Source organism: Chelonia mydas, chromosome 5, assembly GCF_015237465.2.
Source record: "Chelonia mydas isolate rCheMyd1 chromosome 5, rCheMyd1.pri.v2, whole genome shotgun sequence".
Lineage (NCBI taxonomy): Eukaryota > Metazoa > Chordata > Testudines > Cheloniidae > Chelonia > Chelonia mydas.
The window spans coordinates 21,450,364-21,470,407 of NC_051245.2; positions in this window are offsets into that span (position 1 = coordinate 21,450,364).

Genomic DNA, 20,044 nt, shown 5'->3' on the forward strand with positions numbered 1-20,044 from the left:
AACCCTGAACTAATGGTTTTATGTCACTACATACAGGGCAAAAAACTGCCAAGTTAGCAGAGACGCCAAGATTTTAGGTAGGCTATGTGAAATGAGTTTGGTGGTCACAGTCCAGTTTCCAAGTGCGCATGTGTCAAAGAATCTGCCACAAATTGTCCCATTAGGGATTTCATTTGCCAATCTATTAAGTGGGTGGAACTCAGATATTTGGTAATGGGCATTAGTCAAAACCCCAGGCTGGCAGAATTGTCATTCCTTGGTAGTAATTTCAGCAGAGGTTTAATGGGAGACAGGGATTGAACAAGCTCCTAATTCCTAGAAGCATTTCTTCTAGATTTGGGTTTATAGACATTGCTAGGACAGCATATGGAAATACAACCTGTCACTGTTGGTAACAGACCTGCTATTTAAATAAATAGGACTTGGATTTTCCATAAGCCCTGAATATACACACATACACCCCTTTTAAGAAGAGAGAGAGAGAATACCATAATAGCTGCCCCACCATCCCATCTCTGTGTGTCATCCTACTCCTCAAAACAGTTCTCCAGCTCTCTCTCTCTTTTTTTTTTCTTTTCCCTTCCATCGCCAAGAAAAAGGCTAGAAAAGTGGCCAGCCTTTTTCAGGTGGAAATATGCTAGACGACATTCTATTAAGAGCATGCTTAGCACAAGCTAAGTATGTGTGGGCGGGGGGGGCTCCTTACTGACAGGAAAATACCTCCATCTCAGGATGGTTACCTACACCAAAGCAGAGAAAGCTTTCATATCTCAGGACATACAGCCCCCATGGGTAGCCCTCCAGGATGTTGTGCTCCTCAAGTGCAGTTTCATGGAGGTGTTTCCTGTGGTGATCATGGCCACCTTCTGCAGTCTTGATCCACCAAGCCAGGCTATTCTTAAGTCTTCTAGTCACTTATCCTGAGAAAATGGCATCAGCTCTCTTCTCTGTCAGATATATTTCCTTCCCCAGTCAAACATGCACTCCTACAATAGGCCTATGATGCAAAAGCACTCCCTGGCACACTGGAAAGTTGGCGCCTGTAGCTCCAGCCCTGGAGTCGGTGCCTATACAAGGAGCCGCAGATTAACTTCTGAAGAGCCACAGGTTGGCCACCCCAGTCTAATGCATAAATGTGCTGGAGAGAAATATCCAGAACGCTTCCATTATTGTTGTTATTACTATTAGCTATACCAGATATAACCATGGTCTGAATGAGCTCTCCCTTGACATCTAGTGATGAGCTAGGGGACAAGACTTCAGGAACCGACCTGGGTGGGGAGGACACCAGGCCAGGGTGGGGGGCTCCAGGGACTACTCAGGGGTGGAGGCATGAGGCCAGGGTTGGGACCACTCGGGTGGGGGGCATGGGGCTGGTGTGTGGTGGTTGGGGGCGGGGAGGGGGAAGGGCTGTGCCACTCTCACTGCCCCAGCACAAGGGGCTGCTGCAGGACTCCATCAGGCACATACCAGTAGGGTTGCCTGGTCAGGCCTGGGGCCCACAAGTCACAACTCCATGGCCCAGCTATCTCCACGGCAAGTAGAAAAGAATTTGAATTAGGGCCCCTACAGCGCTGCCCTCTTATTGGTCTGCAGAGTGAGCACATGACATGTCATCACTCCCTGATTGGAGGGGCAGGTTGTAGTGGAGACACATTAGGCTCCCCGTGGGGTGGAGACGTCCCCCTCAAACATCGCTGCTACCACCCCACGTCCCTGCACTGCTGCCAATGGGGCTGCAGCTGCACAAGCCAGTGCCCGGGGACATGACATGGCGTTGGCAGTGGGGCCAAGAAAGAGATTCTTTAAATAGGCCATATGGATGTTGGGTACAGAAAACTGCCATTCCTGAATAGTGTTTTAGTCTTGTTTGTCACCAGTGTCTGAATGCACTTCTTCAGTGTGATGTCACATCCGTGGTGATTATATGCATATTCATTAAAATATAAGCTGCTAAAAAAATTTGCCTCGCTACACTCCACAACTTACATTTTCAGTCTTGGCTACTTTGCTGTGGTCCCATCCCTGTGAGCCGCTGGATTTGGTTCCCAAAATATGGTCACCTTACTGTAAACATACATTTTAAAAGAGTCCAAAGGCCCTTGAGCTCAGGGCTTTTGTCTCTGTTTACCTTCCTTGTCCCTCCAAGGAGGTTAATAGTCTTTCAGAGGCAGTCTGCTGCTAATTCCGCTGGCTGGGAGAAAATTACTGCTTCTTAGCAGTCCCAAGCTCTTTCCTGTTCCTTCCTCTGCATAGTTAGGCTTTTCCCCATTAATCACGACAGCTGTGAGTGTGGATCCATAATTGGCATTTCTCACAGCTGAGCTGGGGTGTGGCTAGTTTTGGTGTCTGCAGGCAGGTAGGGTTCTTAACTGCCTGTATTTTGTGGGGGGTTTGTAGTCCTCATCACATACACCTACTGGAGCTCAGAGATATTCAACCAGCATTTGCGGGGTTGGAAGCCTCCCTGAGATGCCATCGTGTCCTGGCAGATTCTTAGATTCGAACCAGAAGGGACCATTGTGATCATCCAGGCTAACCTCATGTATAACACAGACCATATAGAATTTCCCCAAAATAATTTCTAGAGCGTAGCTTAAAATAGCCAATCTGGATTTTAAAATTGCCAGTGATGGATAATCCATCCATTCCAATGGTTAATTACCCTCATTGTTAAAAATTTACAGCTTATTTCCAGTCTGAATTTCTCTAATTTCACTTCCAACTATTGGATTGCATTGTATTCTGCTAGATTGAAGAGCCCATTATCAAATAATTGTTCTCCATGTAGGGATGTATAGACTGTAACCAAGTCACCCTTTAACCTTCTTCTTCTTAGGCTAAATAGCTTGAGCTCCGGATTGGGCCACAGCCCCTATTTAACCCAGAGGAGGAAACAAGAAGTTGTCTGTACAACTGAGCTTCACCTTGCCATGAATTGCATTTATCTGTTCCTGTCTTCCGAGCCTGACCTGGTATCCTGACTCTTGGTAACTGCCTCCTGGTTCCTGCCCTCTGGTTCCATCATCTGAACCTGATCTCCTGGTATCCTGACTTGGCCTGACTCTTGGTAACTGACTCCTGATCCCTGCCCTTTGGTTCATTCCATCCCAGCCTGATTCCTGGTAATTGGCTCCTGGACCCTTGGCCTGTGCCTGATACTAACCCCTAGGCCAGACCACACATGCCGCGGCCCTGATACCGCCTGCCCCAACTTACCAACCAGCACTGCTGCACTCTCTCACAAAAACTCAGTCACTGATGCTGACTCGACCACTGGTACCGACTCAACTACCAGTAAGTGATACCCTTAGCCCCTTCATTGAACACAGGATGACACATCCTCGGAATCAGACATCTCTGCCCAAGATTGCACCACCTTCCCATTCCAACCTCCCTCCCCAGTGATGTACCCAGAGGACAAGTTGCCAGGAACTAGTTGATGCCTAACTTGTAAACCATGTCTGGAACACCCTTGGGGTCCTTCTTTTCCCAATGCCTCACCTCACGGGGCTTTCTGGGACCCATGGGTCCCCTACAGTGACCAATTTTATAGCGTGCCCTCAAGTAAGAGGACCAGCCACTGGTTCCATGGAACCTCCTCCCCAGGAAGTCCCTGTTCCTCACAGATATCTTTCAGAGGATCAAGCGCTAAGAGATGAGGAGGAAGCACCTCCTTCCAATAAATCCTCTTTCTCTCCAGACAAGGCAGTTATTCCCCTTTCCCCATTCTATGCAGATGATTTCAAAGTCTTTCAAGAACTGATAAGGAAGGGTGTCTGAGACTTTGCAAATTCCCCTAGAGAAGATATAGGAGCTTCAGCTCTTTCTGGTGGATATCCTGCATAATATGTCTCAAGGAATGATAGCCTGCCTATAAATGATGCCGTCTTGTCATCAGTCCATACTACATGGCAGACATCTGCTACCATCCCCCCAACATACAAGAGGGCTGACAAAAAGTATTATGTGTCAGCCAAAGGCTCAGAATATCTTTTTTCCCACCCCCTAACTCCCTAGTGGTCAACGCAGTTAATGAAAGAAATGGACAACAAAAGTCAATATCTATTCCTCATCATAAAGAGCTCAAGTGCCTGGCCCTTCTGAGCCACAAGAGCTACTCTTTGGCTGAGCTACAAATCAGGGTCACCAACTATCATGCCTTGCTGGTGAAGTATAACTTATGCCAGTAACATCAAGTTCTCCCAATTTATTGACCACCCCCACAGGACCACAAGGACAATGTTTAAGCCCTCATTTTATACATCAGGCGATTGCCAAAGCGTATTTGCAAGCTGTGATGCTTCCCGGGGGTGCCCGGGTTTGTGAGGTGTTAGGATATAGATATTCAGGCCTGTCTGCAAAGGCCTATATTCTAATTTAGGTGTATTCTTATCACTTAGCTAGTTATAGAGGTATAAAAAGAATCAAAATCACTGTCTGCTGGTATAAGGGCCTTCTCTTACTGTGACAGTCTGAGGCCCTGTTCTTAGGCTAAGATCTCTGGCTAAGCAGCAGAGTCAGCCATAAGCTGGGAAGCGACCGGTCACATCCTGACATTCCAAACCAGTCCCATTGAAAGAAGGTACTATTGGGCTGTTAGGAATACAATCCTGTCCTGATAATGCCTGTCACCTCCACAGAAAGGGAAGTGCCTAGAAGATGTAAAAGGAAACTTAGTTTGATAGCATCCTATCTGGCAAGAACTCACTTGTCAACAGCTGGGATGTGAAATCCTCATTTCTTTGTTGTTCTATCACTGTAGTCCCCATTTCCCTATTGTTTGTCTGTATAATCTCTGTCTGGTTGTAGAGTAGCAGCCGTGTTAGTCTGTCTTTGCAAAAAGAAAAGGAGTACTTGTGGCACCTTAGAGACTAACCAATTTATTTGAGCATAAGCTTTCGAGAGCTACAGCTCACTTCATCGGATGCGTTCAGTGGTTCTGTGATTGTTTCTGTCTGCTGTATAATTAATTTTATTCTCAGGTAATAGCTGAGACACAGCTTCAGATTTTAGCACTGTACACACACACACACACACACCTTAGGGTTAACCTGTTCCCCTTATTTTCAAGCTTCCATCCAATGTGACTGCACAGAGTTGCACTTACTGTTACATTTATGTAATTGGGTTTTATCATTAAACAAAAACTTCCTTCTTGTAACACCACAACTGTTACTCTTTTAACATCTTCACAACAGTTACCTTTTACCATTTCCACAACTCCCAAATGTTTACTTTCCTCCAAACCCTGTATTATCAATTTTTGCAAAAGCTATTGGTAACTTTTCACTCACTCCTTTAAATCACTTACTCCTATAGTTAGTTCTTTAAGGTAGTGCAATCTGTCTGTAACAACTTAGCCACCAAGTACAATTATTGCCACACAGCTGCCTTAACCTGTGCTGTCTTTACCTTGAGACTGTTCAAAGAGACAGTAAAACATTTGTCTCCATGGATCTTTTACTCCAAAAAAAATTCCAGTGGAATACAGCAGATCTCCCTCATACTTTGTCCAAAAAAAGCCAAAACATTTCACATAAATATCCAAAATATCCTCCATTAAACTTCAGAAAAACAAAAAAGTGTGGAAAGGCAGGGGGAGGAGGTGGAAAGAAACCCATTAAGTCTGTCAGGTCAGTTTAAAGTATAGGCTACCAGCAGCAAATTAAGTAAACCGAGAAAAAGAAGAAGGAAAAGAAGAAAAGGACATAGCTAGCTCTGAGCCAAGAGCAGGCTCCCTGGGTTGAAACAGTTGGGAACCCTTATCCCCAGGTTCTCATTCTGGCTCTGGGAGAAGAGTGGGGTTGTTACCTGCTCCTGCAAACCCTGCCATTTTGCACTTTGAAACCTTTTTTTTTCCCCTCTCCACTCCCCCAGGACCAAGTCCCAGCTCCAGTCTTTAAAGGTAGTCTGTTAACTCTACTTTTGACTCTAAACCCTGTTGTGCCAAATCATCTTTAACCACCCCTAACTAATTTACAACCCTTCAGCAGCCCTTGCTGAAGCAGCACCAAACTTGAAAGATTACTGGCAGCTTCCCATAATGCTGCCCTTACTTCAAACCTCTCACAAGCGGACTGAAGTGCCTCCTTTCCCTGGAAGGCATTCAGTCCCCATGGGCAGGGACCTTCTTCCACTACCCATATATCAAGGAGGGTGGGCTCCTCAGCCACCCCCCATCCCCCTGGGTCCCCTAACACTTCCTCCATTTCCTTTTTAATCTCATCCCAGGTTGACCCCTGCACCTGGTATGGGCCCTGGTTCTTCCTTATCCATTTATCCAAAAAATCCTTTACCCTGGCTTGCCAGAACCCACAACTACCATCACGAGAGTTTGCGATACCCCCTCCAAGCAGCTGCGCAGACTGTTGGGGAGGGGGATTTACAGGCTGCCACTCACCTATCCAATGCAATGCATCCAAGTCACAGCACCAAGATGTTAGGGGGCTTATTCCTTCACCCACTTACTTCCCTGGTCCTTCTCGCATGAACAGAAGAGCAACAACACCCGAAGTTCAAAGGTGCAAACAATTCAATGTTTATTGGGGTGAACTTCCAGCAAGCATGATTCCAGTTTCCTTCCTTAGTGTCCCCCTTCCCAGTTCTGACACCACAGAGCCTTACACCTGTATCCCTGTTCCCATTCCTGCCCTTAACCAAACATGATTCCAATTTCCCCACCCCCATTCCCTGTTCCCATTCCCCCTTAGCAAAATATGATTCTCATTCCCTGTTCCCATTTCCCCCCTTACTTCCTGATTGACTGCAGACTATACAGTAAAACTTGAGTTCTGCTTAGCTCTACCTTAACCAATCATTTTCCTGAAATTTAACTAGCCAATCCTAACGTATTGTAACGTGATTATTTAACCAATTATATCCCACCACCTTAATTAGTTTACACCCAGCAAAATTAACTATACAGTGGACAGAAACAATCACAGAACCAGACAGAGATTATACAGACAAACAAAAGGGAAATGGGGACTACACTGATAGAAGAACAAAGAAATGAGGATTTCACATCCCAGCTATTGATAAGTGAGTTCTTGCCAGACAGGATGCTATCAAACTAAGTTTCCTTTTACATTTTCTAGGCACTTCCCTTTCTCTGGAGGCGATAGGCACTATCAGGACAGGATTGTATTCCTAACAGCCCAATAGCACCTTCTTTCAATGTGACTGGTTTGGAATGTGAGGAGGTGACCAGTCGCTTCCTAGCTTATGGCTGCCTCTGCTGCTTAGCCAAAGGCCTTAGCCTAAGAACAGGGCCTCAGACTGTCATAGTAAGAGAAGGATCTTACACCGGCAGACAGTGATTTTGATTCTTTTTATACCTCTATAACTAGCTAAGTGATAAGAATACACCTAAATTAGAATATAGGCCTTTACAGACAGGCCTGAATATCTATATCCTAACATGAGGCATCACACAACGACCTGCCCTTAGCATGAGGGTGCCTTGTTTGTCCCATATGCAACTTTTGTTGCTCCATGAGCAAACATCTCAATTCCTCAATGCTTTTCCCTTCAATATCTAATTTCTGAGCTGTGCACGGCTGCTCCAACTGCTGCTTATCTAGTGTGGCGTACGTTTCTTGTTTACGCACTCGTTTTATTTCCTTTACCCGAACTAAACAAGCTGAAAATAACAAACCATAAGCTTTTTCTTTTTCTGTTTCCAACCTCCTCACTTTTGAATCTCTTAGTATCTGGTATATAAGTGCCTGGAGAGAGCCTTTAGTTAACCAGCAGCTGTGACACTTCCTGGTAATACCCAGGGTTGTGAGGCCCCCTCGCCTGAGCGTGCGGGAGCCTTATCTGTGCCTATCGGGGGTCAGTTCCCTGACTCCACTAGTCATGGGCAACACACGCACGCTCCTCAATCAACCCAGGCTCCTCTCTCCTGCAGATTAGCTATAGGAAAGCTCCAACCCCAAGTCCTCTGGGCATCCCCCTGTTGTGCTCAACCCCTGTTCCACTGGAAATTCACCGTATTTACAGATGCTCTGTTCGCAAAGGAACACTACACCCAGCTTACCAGTTTCACCTCAGGATTACCACTCTGCTTAACTTAACAACACTTAGATTTGTTGAAAGTGAAAATAAGTATAGATGTATTTAACAAAGAACACAGCTTCAATAATAGCAAGCAGGTAGAAATATTGGAAACAATTGACTACATCTAAAACAAAGTCATAATACGCCTTCTAGAGTCTAGACATAATGAACAAGACGCTCTCCTGTTCCATAAAGGTTATCTTACCCAACGTGTTTCTCCCAGTGATTAACAACCAGGTCAGCTTGTCCCCTAGCTGAAGCACTGGCAGCTAGTCCCCTAGCTGAAGGATACTGGGTGTCTCTCTGCAGTCTCCTGATATACCAGAGTAATTCTTTGAGCTTAGTCATAATCAGGACGCCCTCCCCACCCTTACTGTGTGCTCCTTCCTTTAGATTTTGTGATCTCTTGTCGACTTCGCAATCTTGATTATCTGGTGGCGCCATATATAAATAGACTTACCTTGTAAGACTCAATGGTCAGCTCGAGAGCAATAAGTGTCTCCAACAGCCTGTCTGAACAGAATATGTTTATCTCCTTCAGGTGACCCGTCTTAACTTAAGACCATAGTTTTCATTATAGAGACATAACTCCTTAAATGTACATACATCTCGCAATGATTAGGACAACCAGTACATTACTGGCTGTTGGTAGTGACCTCACATGCCACCCTTTGGCACACTATTATGTAGGCATAAACTCCTAGGCACTGCACCCTTATGCCCTCTGCCAATTGGCACCAAGGGGTCTCTGGGTCACCCAAGCCTCCCCTGATGCTGCTGACACAGTCTCTTGCTCTATGGCTACAGCCATACTTATATGCTGAGCTTCCTGGCTGCAGTTCTCTGGTCTCCTTAGAGAAGTGCAGAATACGGTGGAAGATCTTCCCTTCAAAGGTCCCAAGCGTTTCAATGATGCAGGGGATAAGTCCCTGCACTGTTTCAAGGACTCCAGGGCAACCCTGAAATCCTTGAATATTTACATCCCTGCAACAAAAAGGAAATTTGGCAAGTCCTAGAAAGCCCATCGTCTTGCCCAGTGCAGTACTTCACCTCCCATAGACCGACCAAATCACCCAAGAGCAGACCTAGATTCCCCAAGAAGGAACCATCTTCTACTGTTACCTCCCAGTCAGCGACCTCTTCCCAATGGCCATTTTGACCTGTTGGTCAAGGGTCACAAATCACCCACCCCACTGTGTGAATCCTATGATGGACCATACTGTCTTCCACCCATCATATGGGGACCATCGCTCCCATTTTCTACCCTCCTCGGAGCTCATTATGTCAGACAGATGGACACCGTAAATAGCTTTATCAGGCTACACCACACCTTTCAACTCCATCCCCCCACTGACCCTCCTCCCCACCTTTCTTCAGGGCCACTTCTCATGAGGGCTGCTTAAGGCAGGAGGTTCAATCTCTCCGGCTAGTGGTGGTGATCAAACGTCCAGCATTCACTACAAGGGGGTTCTACTTCAGGTGTTTCCTGGCTCCCAGGAAGAAAGAGGAATGGAGACCAATCCTGGACCCCAGGGCTCTGAACACTTTCAGAGATTCAGGATGATAACCCTAGCAATGATAGTACCATCATAAGCTCTAGGGGACTGGTGTGTGTCCCTCAACCTCCATGATGCATACTACCATATATTCCATGCACAGATGTTTCCTACAGTTTATTGTTGGTGACAACCACTACCAGTTCCAGGTTCTTCTCTTGCTATTTCAGTTGCCCCGAGAGACTTCACAAAGTTCCTCTCAGTAGTCTCCGTCATCTCTGACAGATGGAAATAGTTGTCTTCCCCTATCTGTATGACTGGCTCCTCAAGGGTTGTTCCATTCTCTGAGGTTTAGTCTGCCACCAACCAGGCCTAGCTCTCTTCCACCCCCTGGGCCTTCAGCTCAGTATAGAGAACTCCACTTTAACATCTGTCCAACACATAGACTTCATTGGAGCCATCCTGGATTCCACAATCAGCAGGGCATACCTACCTACAGCCAGGTTTGTCACAATGTCCAGTCTCATTTCTAATCTGCAGCAGAGAACTCAGACCACACCAAGGTCTTGTCTGCAACTTCTAGGTCATATGGCAGCCCCACACCAGGCTTCACTCTCAATGTCTCCAAGCCTGGTTCTGAATCATCTATATTCCCAGCAAGCACAGACTGTCCAAACATGTGGCTGGTTCCCAGAGTCCTTGACTGCCTTAAGTGATGTAAGGACCCACACAGCTGGAGATAGAGAGAGCGAGAGAGATTTACTCAGTTACCCCATGGTTATGGTACTCACCTGGGATGTGGGACACTTTGGGTCAAGTCCCTACTCTGAATTGGACAAAGCAGGGATTTGAACTTGGGTCTTTGACATACAAGGTGAGTGCCCTGACCACCAAGCTATAAACTATTCTGGGGTGGGTTTTTTGTGAATTTTTTTGAAAGATCTCACTGTCATGCTGTATCAGAACAAAAACAAATGTTGAACCCTTCATATTTTTGCAAAATGGAATTGTTTTCCAACCAGCCCTACTCCTCTCCCTTCCAGAAGCTGTGGGCATGAGGTGGGAGGCTTCAAACATCAGAGGCATCTGCTACCAGAGGCTGGTGTGAAAGATGGAGCACTCCCCCCCAGGGTCTAGAGAAGTCACCCTGATAGGAATCCAACACATGCTAGAACATGTGGGAAATTTTTGGTATATTTTCCCAGTGTACACAAGTCCCAAGGGTCTGTTCCTGTATGCTCACTTACAACTGCATTGTGTTTCATAAGAAACAGAATTGTGAGGGGTGAGGGACTCATTTTGTCCAAATGGAAAATTAAACTGGTAGAAAAGAGCGTATTTTCAAGATCTTAATATGATATTATAAATGGTAGCAATTTTAAACAGGATTTTGACAGTGTCCCTTCACTTTGCTATGCTCTTCTCCACCACTCATGATTGGCATGCAAATTGTATCATTTTACCCTGTTTCTAAAGAAAATCTGCAAGCATCAAAATACTGTGTCATCCCTAATTTTCCTATGACAGCTACAAACAAAAGGGTACAATCCAGCAGACAAGTTTCCCTTCCTGCCTTGGGCAGTTCCCCTTCTATTTTTTCAGTTGCATGTGTGAAGCATGTTCATACTGCTATAAGGAACACAGTGGGATCAGAGTATATTGTACCTTCCCACCACCCTTCTATTTCGTCCTGGAAATTAAAACACAACCACTAAAATCCTTTGGCTTATCCTCATTGTATAGTTTGAGGACATGATGACCAGACAAGCAACTAAGTTCAGATGATCTTAATTTTCTTTTTTAGTCTCCTTAAAGGCCAGTTCCTGCAACCATTGCAATCAATGGCAAAACACTCAGGGACTCCAGGAGGATCAGGATCAAAACTGAAGGGTTTATACTTGGCGCTACTGCTGTGTAGTACATATAGACAGACTCAATAAAATGTGTTATCCACAGAACAAGTACTGTATTTGTGGTGACCGCGTAAGTAATCAAACTGCCTGGACAATGTTCTCTGACCTGCAGGGAGCACCCTTAGGTTTGAAGGAAAATTTCAGTCTTCGTGTTCATTTGGACCCTGGCATCTCTGGGTATGTCTACATTGCATACTAAGGCCAGGTTCTGACTCAGGTTTGAGTCCAACACCCCTTCTGTCCACACACAAATCAGGTCAGCAAGCACTCAGGACCCGGGTCCTAGGACCCTGCAAGGCTGGTGGGTCAGAGTCCCAGTCCTGCTGACTTGGGTCTAATCCTCATCATTCTGCAGTGGGGCTGCAGCTCAAGTGGCAGACCTGAGACAGACGGTCTGAGTAGTGCAGTATGGATGTGTTAGCATGGCTGGGCGATCCAGGCCCAGCAATTGGATGTCCAAAAGCAGGCATGGAAACACCAAGTCAGCAGGCCCACAATGCAGTATAGACATACCCTCTGAAGCTGCGTTAAGGTTGTCAAACAATGTTAGTTTGTTGTGGTGGTTCTGTGATGTAGACACTTGTCCACTAGGAAGTAGGCTGGGATTCCCAAACACATTACCCACATTGTACTCCATCCAGCAACAACTTTAGCTCACTACAGCTTGGGTCCAGTTTAAGCCAGTGAAAAAAGCTCTCTGTGTAAGACCCCCACAGGTCTGGAAACCAGGCCTGCAAAGCCACCAGGCTGCTGACAGCACCATACTGCCACCTAGTGACAGCTATACCTACCTTGTGTTCCATGGCCCGCTCTGGACACAGACCATGGGAAGTCCCATCTCAAGGGGTCTGACTAGGGTTACCATACGTCTGTATTTTCCCAGACACGTCCGGCTTTTGGGTTCTTAAATCGCCGTCAGGGAGGAATTTTTAAATATCTAAAAACGTCCGGGATTTTGCCATTACTATTTTTCCCCAAAGAAGAGTTGATCATTCAAGAAAGAGAGTGAATGTTGATCTCTCAAGAGCGTGCCCGCTTTTTCCCCCTAGCTCCCAGCGCTTGTGCTGTGAAACAGCTGTTTTGCGTGGCTGGGAGGGAGGGGGGAAGAGGGGGAACACAGCGCACTCAGGGGAGGAGGTGAGGTCGGCGCGGGGATTTGGGGAAGGAGTCCAGTGGGGCAGTGAGGGGGTGGGGACTTTGGGGAAGGGGTTGGAATGCGGGTGGGGAAGGGGCAGGGGCCACGAGCAAATCCCACCCCGTGGAGTGTCCTCTTTTTTGAATGTTCACATATGGTAAATCTAGGCCTGACAGGCAGCAGCCTCATGTCTTTTCATTGGCTCCCCACCCTATATAACCCCCTGGGGCATTCTGGGAAGTGTCCAGGCAACAGTGTGGGTCTTCTGTAGCTGCCATGACCATCTCTGTTCCTGAACTCCTGGCTTTGACCTTGGCTTGACTTGGACTTTGCCTCCTGATCGGGATCCTGAATCTGACTCAGACTCTGAACTGTGATATTGACCCTGGCCTGACTATGAACTCCTCCACTACTCCCAGCCTCTGGTTTGCCCCTGCTCTGACTCTTGGTCCTGACTGGCCTGGTTGGGATCTTGATAGTATGTCCAATTATCAAGCTCCTAATCAATCCAATCCCTTACACTTTCCTCACTATAGATTTTATGTACCTAACACAGTTTTACTGGTAATATTTATTCTATGCTTATGTGACAACAATAACTCTAACCATAAAAGGTAAAAAAGAGAATAAAGTGATCCTCAATGAGCAGTTATGGATTTTACATTTCATGAGGAAACACTCTGGAGTTCATCATGCCTGTCACTGTGACTTTTTTTATTATGGCCATGATGCATGGGCTTTATAACCTTTGGGAGCAATATGTTCTGAAATTAAGGCCCCTTTTACTTGTTACGCTTATTTATACACAAAAGATATAGTATGAAAATGCTCTGTAGATATCAGAACATTTTTCAAGCTTTCTACTGCTATACAGGTCCCTGGACCATTGCCCCATGGACTGGGGAAGCGGGAACTGTGGGATTTAATGAAGTCTCAGAGCTGTACTAGCAGTAATGGAGATGCAGTACCATTGCTGCTTTCTGGCCTGGTAGGAGATTTCCCCCACAGAAACCCATAGACCAAGACCACCACATACTGTGGTTAAGAACATAAGAATGGCCATACTGGGTCAGACCAATGGTCCATCAACCCCAGTATCCTGTTTTCTGGCAGTTAGAGTCTTAGGGACACCCAGAGCAATGGGTTGCATCCCTTCACCATCCTGGCTAATAGCCACTGATGGATCTATCCTCCATGAATTTATCTAATTCTATTTTGAACCCAGATATTATTTTGGCCTTCGCAACATCCCCTGGCCATCAGTTCCACAGGTTGACTGTGCTTTGTGTGAAGAAGTACTTTCTTACATTGGTTTTAAACCTTGTGCCTATTAATTTCATTGGGTGTACCATGGTTCTTGTGTTATGTGAAGGGGTAAATAACATTTCCTTATTCACTTTCTCCACATCATTTATGATTTTATACACCTCTGTTATCCCCCTCCTTCGTCATCTCTTTTTCTAAAATGAACAGTCTGTCTTTTTAATTTCTCCCCATATGGAATTTGTTCCATACCACTATTAATTATTTTTTTGCCCTTCTCCGTACTTTTTCCAAGTCTGATGTGTCTTTTTTTTTTTTTTTTTTTAGATAGGATGACCAGAACTGCATGTAGTATCCCAGGAGTGGGTTTACCATGGATTTATATAGAGGCATTATGATATTTACTGTATTATCTATCCCTTTCCTTATGGTTCCTAAAATTCTGTTAACATTGTTGATTGCCACTACACATTGAGTAGACGTTTTCAGAGAACTATCCATCATGACTCCAAGATCTCTTTCTTGCATAGTAACAGCTACTTTAGATCACATCATTTCATGTGCGTGGTTGGCATTATGTTTTCCAATGTGCATTACTTTGCACTTATCAACACTGAATTTCATCTGCCATTTTCTTGCCCAGTCACCCAGCTTTGTGAGATCCCATTGTAACTCTTCACAGTCTGCTTGGGTCTTAACTATCTTGAGTAATTTTGTACCACCTCCAAACTTTGCCACTTAACTGTTTACCCCCTTTTCCAGATTGTGAGAATGAAACTGACTAGTTAATTTACATTGTTCAATAAGTGAAATGCAAAATGAAAGCAAAGAATATAAGCGGTTGAAAGCAAATTCAATTTGAAATATAATTTTTCAGTTTCAGTGAGTTAATCTATGTTGTGAGTAACCAAGGTAAGAACATTTTGTTTGGTTTCTAAATGTGTCTGTTGTCAAAAATGACTAGTGATGATATGTAGCATCTTGAAGGAGCTTGATTTTTCAAAAAGTGCTCACCCACCCTCTGAAAACCAGGTCTTTCTAAGGGGTCAGAAGTGGGGCACCCACAAATTGAAGCACCCAAAAATCACAGAGACCAAGGGACTTTTGAATTCCAGTCCCACCTGACACCAGCTCCCTCTCTAGCTTTACTCAAGTCACTTACCCATCTTATGCTCATTTGGTTCCCACATCTGTAAAATGGGGCTAATATTACTTACCTACCACAACAGAGTTGTTGAAACTATTAAGTAAAGTTTGTAAAGATTTATGTAAGTGCTAATGCACACAACTCTCCAGAAATTGGGGAGAGCCTCAGATGCTCTACCTGATTTGCACAATGGCCTGTTGCAAAATTTTTTTATTTCATGTATTTATTTAGATTTAAACTACCATAAATGCCTGTACATAAAGCTTTAGCTGCTCTAACAATTAAACTTACAGTTGCAGAATGATAACCCCACCTAGTAGGACTAACTAATCACATGAGATAACATGCTAACTCAGCCAGCAACATTAAATCTTCATATGCAAGTAACACAGTTTTGGATGTTTTCATTTATATATTGTCCCCTGTGTATAGATGCAGGTTTCTACTTGTCCTTTAGCAGCAGATTCAGGGTACTGTGTGTCGGTACTTCTACAAACTCACCTGGCCAACACATTTCGCACAAATTGCTGATGTGAAGCCTGACTCCTAAAATGATGTCTAAATGCTAATTTCAGTTAATTAGCCACATCTTTTGGGTTAGGAAATGAGAGCATTGCAATCTGATCATAACTCATGCAAAGCATTAAAAGCAAGCTAAATACAAAGATGAAGGATGGTTTAGTTAGGGCACTAGCCTGAAATTTGGATTCAAGTCCTTGCTCTGTCACAGGTTTCTTGTGTGACTTGGGCAAGTCACTTAGTCTCTCTCTATGCTTTAGTCCTTCATCTGTAAATGTGGGGATATTTCCCTACCTCAAATGGAGATGTTGTGAGACCTGAGTGTCTCTGGATTAAGTTTAGAAGTGTGTGCAACAAGAGTGATGTAGTGGTGGGAGTCTGCTATAGACCACCGGACCAGGGGGATGAGGTAGATGAGGCTTTCTTCCGGCAGCTCACGGAAGCTACTAGATCGCACGCCCTGATTCTCATGGGTGACTTTAATTTTCCTGATATCTGCTGGGAGAGCAATACAGCGGTGCATAGACAATCCAGGAAGTTTTTGGAAAGCGTAGGGGACAATTTCCTGGCGCAAGTGCTAGAGGAGCCAACTAGGGGGGGCGCTTTTCTTGACCTGCTGCTCACAAACCGGGTAGAATTAGTGGGGGAAGCAAAAGTGGATGGGAATCTGGGAGGCAGTGACCATGAGTTGGTTGAGTTCAGGATCCTGACGCAGGGAAGAAAGGTAAGCAGCAGGATACGGACCCTGGACTTCAGGAAAGCAGACTTCGACTCCCTCAGGGAACGGATGGGTAGGATCCCCTGGGGGACTAACATGAAGGGGAAAGGAGTCCAGGAGAGCTGGCTGTATTTCAAGGAATCCCTGTTGAGGTTACAGGGACAAACCATCCCGATGAGTCAAAAGAATAGTAAATATGGCAGGAGACCAGCTTGGCTTAACGATGAAATCCTAGCGAATCTTAAACATAAAAAAGAAGCTTACAAGAAGTGGAAGGTTGGACATATGACCAGGGAAGAGTATAAAAATATTGCTCGGGCATGTAAGGAATGATATCAGGAGGGCCAAATCGCACCTGGAGCTGCAGCTAGCAAGAGATGTCAAGAGTAACAAGAAGGGTTTCTTCAGGTATGTTGGCAACAAGAAGAAAGCCAAGGAAAGTGTGGGCCCCTTACTGAATGAGAGAGGCAACCTAGTGACAGAGGATGTGGAAAAAGCTAGTGTACTCAATGCTTTTTTTGCCTCTGTCTTCACTAACAAGGTCAGCTCCCAGACTGCTGCGCTGGGCATCACAAAATGGGGAAGAGATGGCCAGCCCTCTGTGGAGATAGAGGTGGTGAGGGACTATTTAGAAAAGCTGGACGTGCACAAGTCCATGGGGCGGGATGAGTTGCATCCGAGAGTGCTGAAGGAATTGGCGGCTGTGATTGCAGAGCCATTGGCCATTATCTTTGAAAACTCGTGGCGAACGGGGGAAGTCCCGGATGACTGGAAAAAGGCTAATGTAGTGCCAATCTTTAAAAAAGGGAAGAAGGAGGATCCTGGGAACTACAGGCCAGTCAGCCTCACCTCAGTCCCTGGAAAAATCATGGAGCAGGTCCTCAAGGAATCAATCCTGAAGCACTTGCATGAGAGGAAAGTGATCAGGAACAGCCAGCATGGATTCACCAAGGGAAGGTCATGCCTGACTAATCTAATCGCCTTTTATGATGAGATTACTGGTTCTGTGGATGAAGGGAAAGCAGTGGATGTATTGTTTCTTGACTTTAGCAAAGCTTTTGACACGGTCTCCCACAGTATTCTTGTCAGCAAGTTAAGGAAGTATGGGCTGGATGAATGCACTATAAGGTGGGTAGAAAGTTGGCTAGATTGTCGGGCTCAACGGGTAGTGATCAATGGCTCCATGTCTAGTTGGCAGCCGGTGTCAAGTGGAGTGCCCCAGGGGTCGGTCCTGGGGGCGGTTTTGTTCAATATCTTCATAAATGATCTGGAGGATGGTGTGGATTGCACTCTCAGCAAATTTGCGGATGATACTAAACTGGGAGGAGTGGTAGATACGCTGGAGGGGAGGGATAGGATACAGAAGGACCTAGACAAATTGGAGGATTGGGCCAAAAGAAATCTGATGAGGTTCAATAAGGATAAGTGCATAAGTGACGGAAGAATCCAACGCACTGCTACAGACTAGGGACCGAATGGCTAGGCAGCAGTTCTGCGGAAAAGGACCTAGGGGTGACAGTGGACGACAAGCTGGATATGAGTCAGCAGTGTGCCCTTGTTGCCAAAAAGGCCAATGGCATTTTGGGATCTATAAGTAGGGGCATAGCGAGCAGATTGAGGGACGTGATCGTTCCCCTCTATTCGACATTGGTGAGGCCTCATCTGGAGTACTGTGTCCAGTTTTGGGCCCCACACTACAAGAAGGATGTGGATAAATTGGAGAGAGTCCAGCGAAGGGCAACAAAAATGATTAGGGGTCTAGAACACATGACTTATGAGGAGAGGCTGAGGGAGCTGGGATTGTTTAGTCTACAGAAGAGAAGAATGAGGGGGGATTTGATAGCTGCTTTCAACTACCTGAAAGGGGGTTCCAAAGAGGATGGCTCTAGACTGTTCTCAATGGTAGCAGATGACAGAACGAGGAGTAATGGTCTCAAGTTGCAGTGGGGGAGGTTTAGATTGGATATTAGGAAAAACTTTTTCACTAAGAGGGTTGTGAAACACTGGAATGCGTTACCTAGGGAGGTGGTAGAATCTCCTTCCTTAGAGGTTTTTAAGGTCAGGCTTGACAAAGCCCTGGCTGGGATGATTTAACTGGGACTTGGTCCTGCTTCGAGCAGGGGGTTGGACTAGATGACCTTCTGAGGTCCCTTCCAACCCTGATATTCTATGATCTATGATTCTATGATAAATACATTACAGACTATGAGGAGCTCAGATACTATGGTAATGGGGGACATATAAGTTCCCTAGATAGAGACAGGCCCAGATTCTCACAGGTATGTAGGCATCTAACTCCTATCTTTGAAGATCTGGGCCAAATTCTCGAGCACTGTCCCTTCAGCACAGTGTAAGCACAGTCTGAATGAGCTCTCCCCTGACATCTAGTGGCACACTGGGGAAAAAGACCATGTTTGCATAGACACCGCCTGGGTGTGCAGCATGATGGAGCTGCTTTGCCAAAATGATCAATTCTGGCTGGTTTTGAGTTACAAATCACTCTAGTATTTGAATGCAGGGGTAATGAAATGTTGTTATCCTTATTGTACAAGTAAAGGGTAGCAGAACAGTTCTTAGCATGTCCTGATTGAGGGGGTCACCCTCAGCTGAACCTCTCTTACTAAGCAGACGGTAGAGATGCCAAATATCAGGGAAGAAGAGAGTGGGTGAGAATAGGTGTTTTTACCTGGTGGTGTGGCTGCTGGCTGAAGAGTCACTTTAGATTTTAGTCACTATTTGACCTGTCCCTTTCCAACATTTAATGACAGAGCTGATTAGGCTTGATTAAGAGTTCTTGTTTCCAGTTAGTGGTTGCTAGCACTGTTCTCACTGCTGAACAAGTCTAGGGGCTAAGCCTTTGACCTTGTGTGAGAAGGACAACACGAACTGCACTGGCAGTGGGGTTCCCTGCTATCTGCTGAAATCACCGAGAGCTGGGTTATGTGGTGGAACCTCAGAACGTGATTTCACAGCAGCAGCTAGTGATGGCAGCAGCAGAGAGTGGTGCCAACGAGACAGCAGCAAGCCGTGGCAGAGAGAGGGCGGTGGCAGGGAGACAGTGGCAGCCATGAGCCAGTTGCACAAGCAGCAGCAGCAGCAGAGGCATTGCTCAATGCCGCTTCCTTCTCCCCCCAGGGTGGGAGGTGAACCCTGTGAATGCATCTCTGGTCTCTGGGTCTTCACTAACTAAGGACCACCAGCTGCAAGTGGGGTGCAGCAGAGGGAGAGGGGAGTGATGTGTTAAAGGGACATCGTTCATTGGACTTTCCCACTGCCAAATGGGAAACTGAGGCAAAGGATGCTGATCAATGCACTATGAGGTTGGGTTTGCTTATGGTCACATGCTTTCAAATGGGGTTGTGGTTTTTGCCCAAATTAATGCTGGGTTCCCTTTTAATAAAAGCTCTTTTTTGTTATACACTAGTCTCAGTGAGTGTGAGTGGGGAAGTATGGCCTTTTAGAGGCACCCAAAGGTGGTGATGGTAAATTTTCCCGGATTACCGGATGGGGGCTCGAGCTGCTACTGTTTCTTATTGTTAAGAGGAACCGCTAGATATTGAACCCAGCACTTTCTGCTGCCGACCCTACCTCATAGGAGGGTTACATTAGTGAGCACTAAATTGGCACCATTAAAGTGTGTGTGTGTGCAAAAAAAAGATACACACACACACACACACACATACAAAGAACATGATTAAAAGCAGTATCCAGGCTGAACACCGTTTTGATCCGCATAGCTAATGGATGGCAGGTGGCTGGAAGGTCACAGGAAACTGGAGAGCTGTTTTA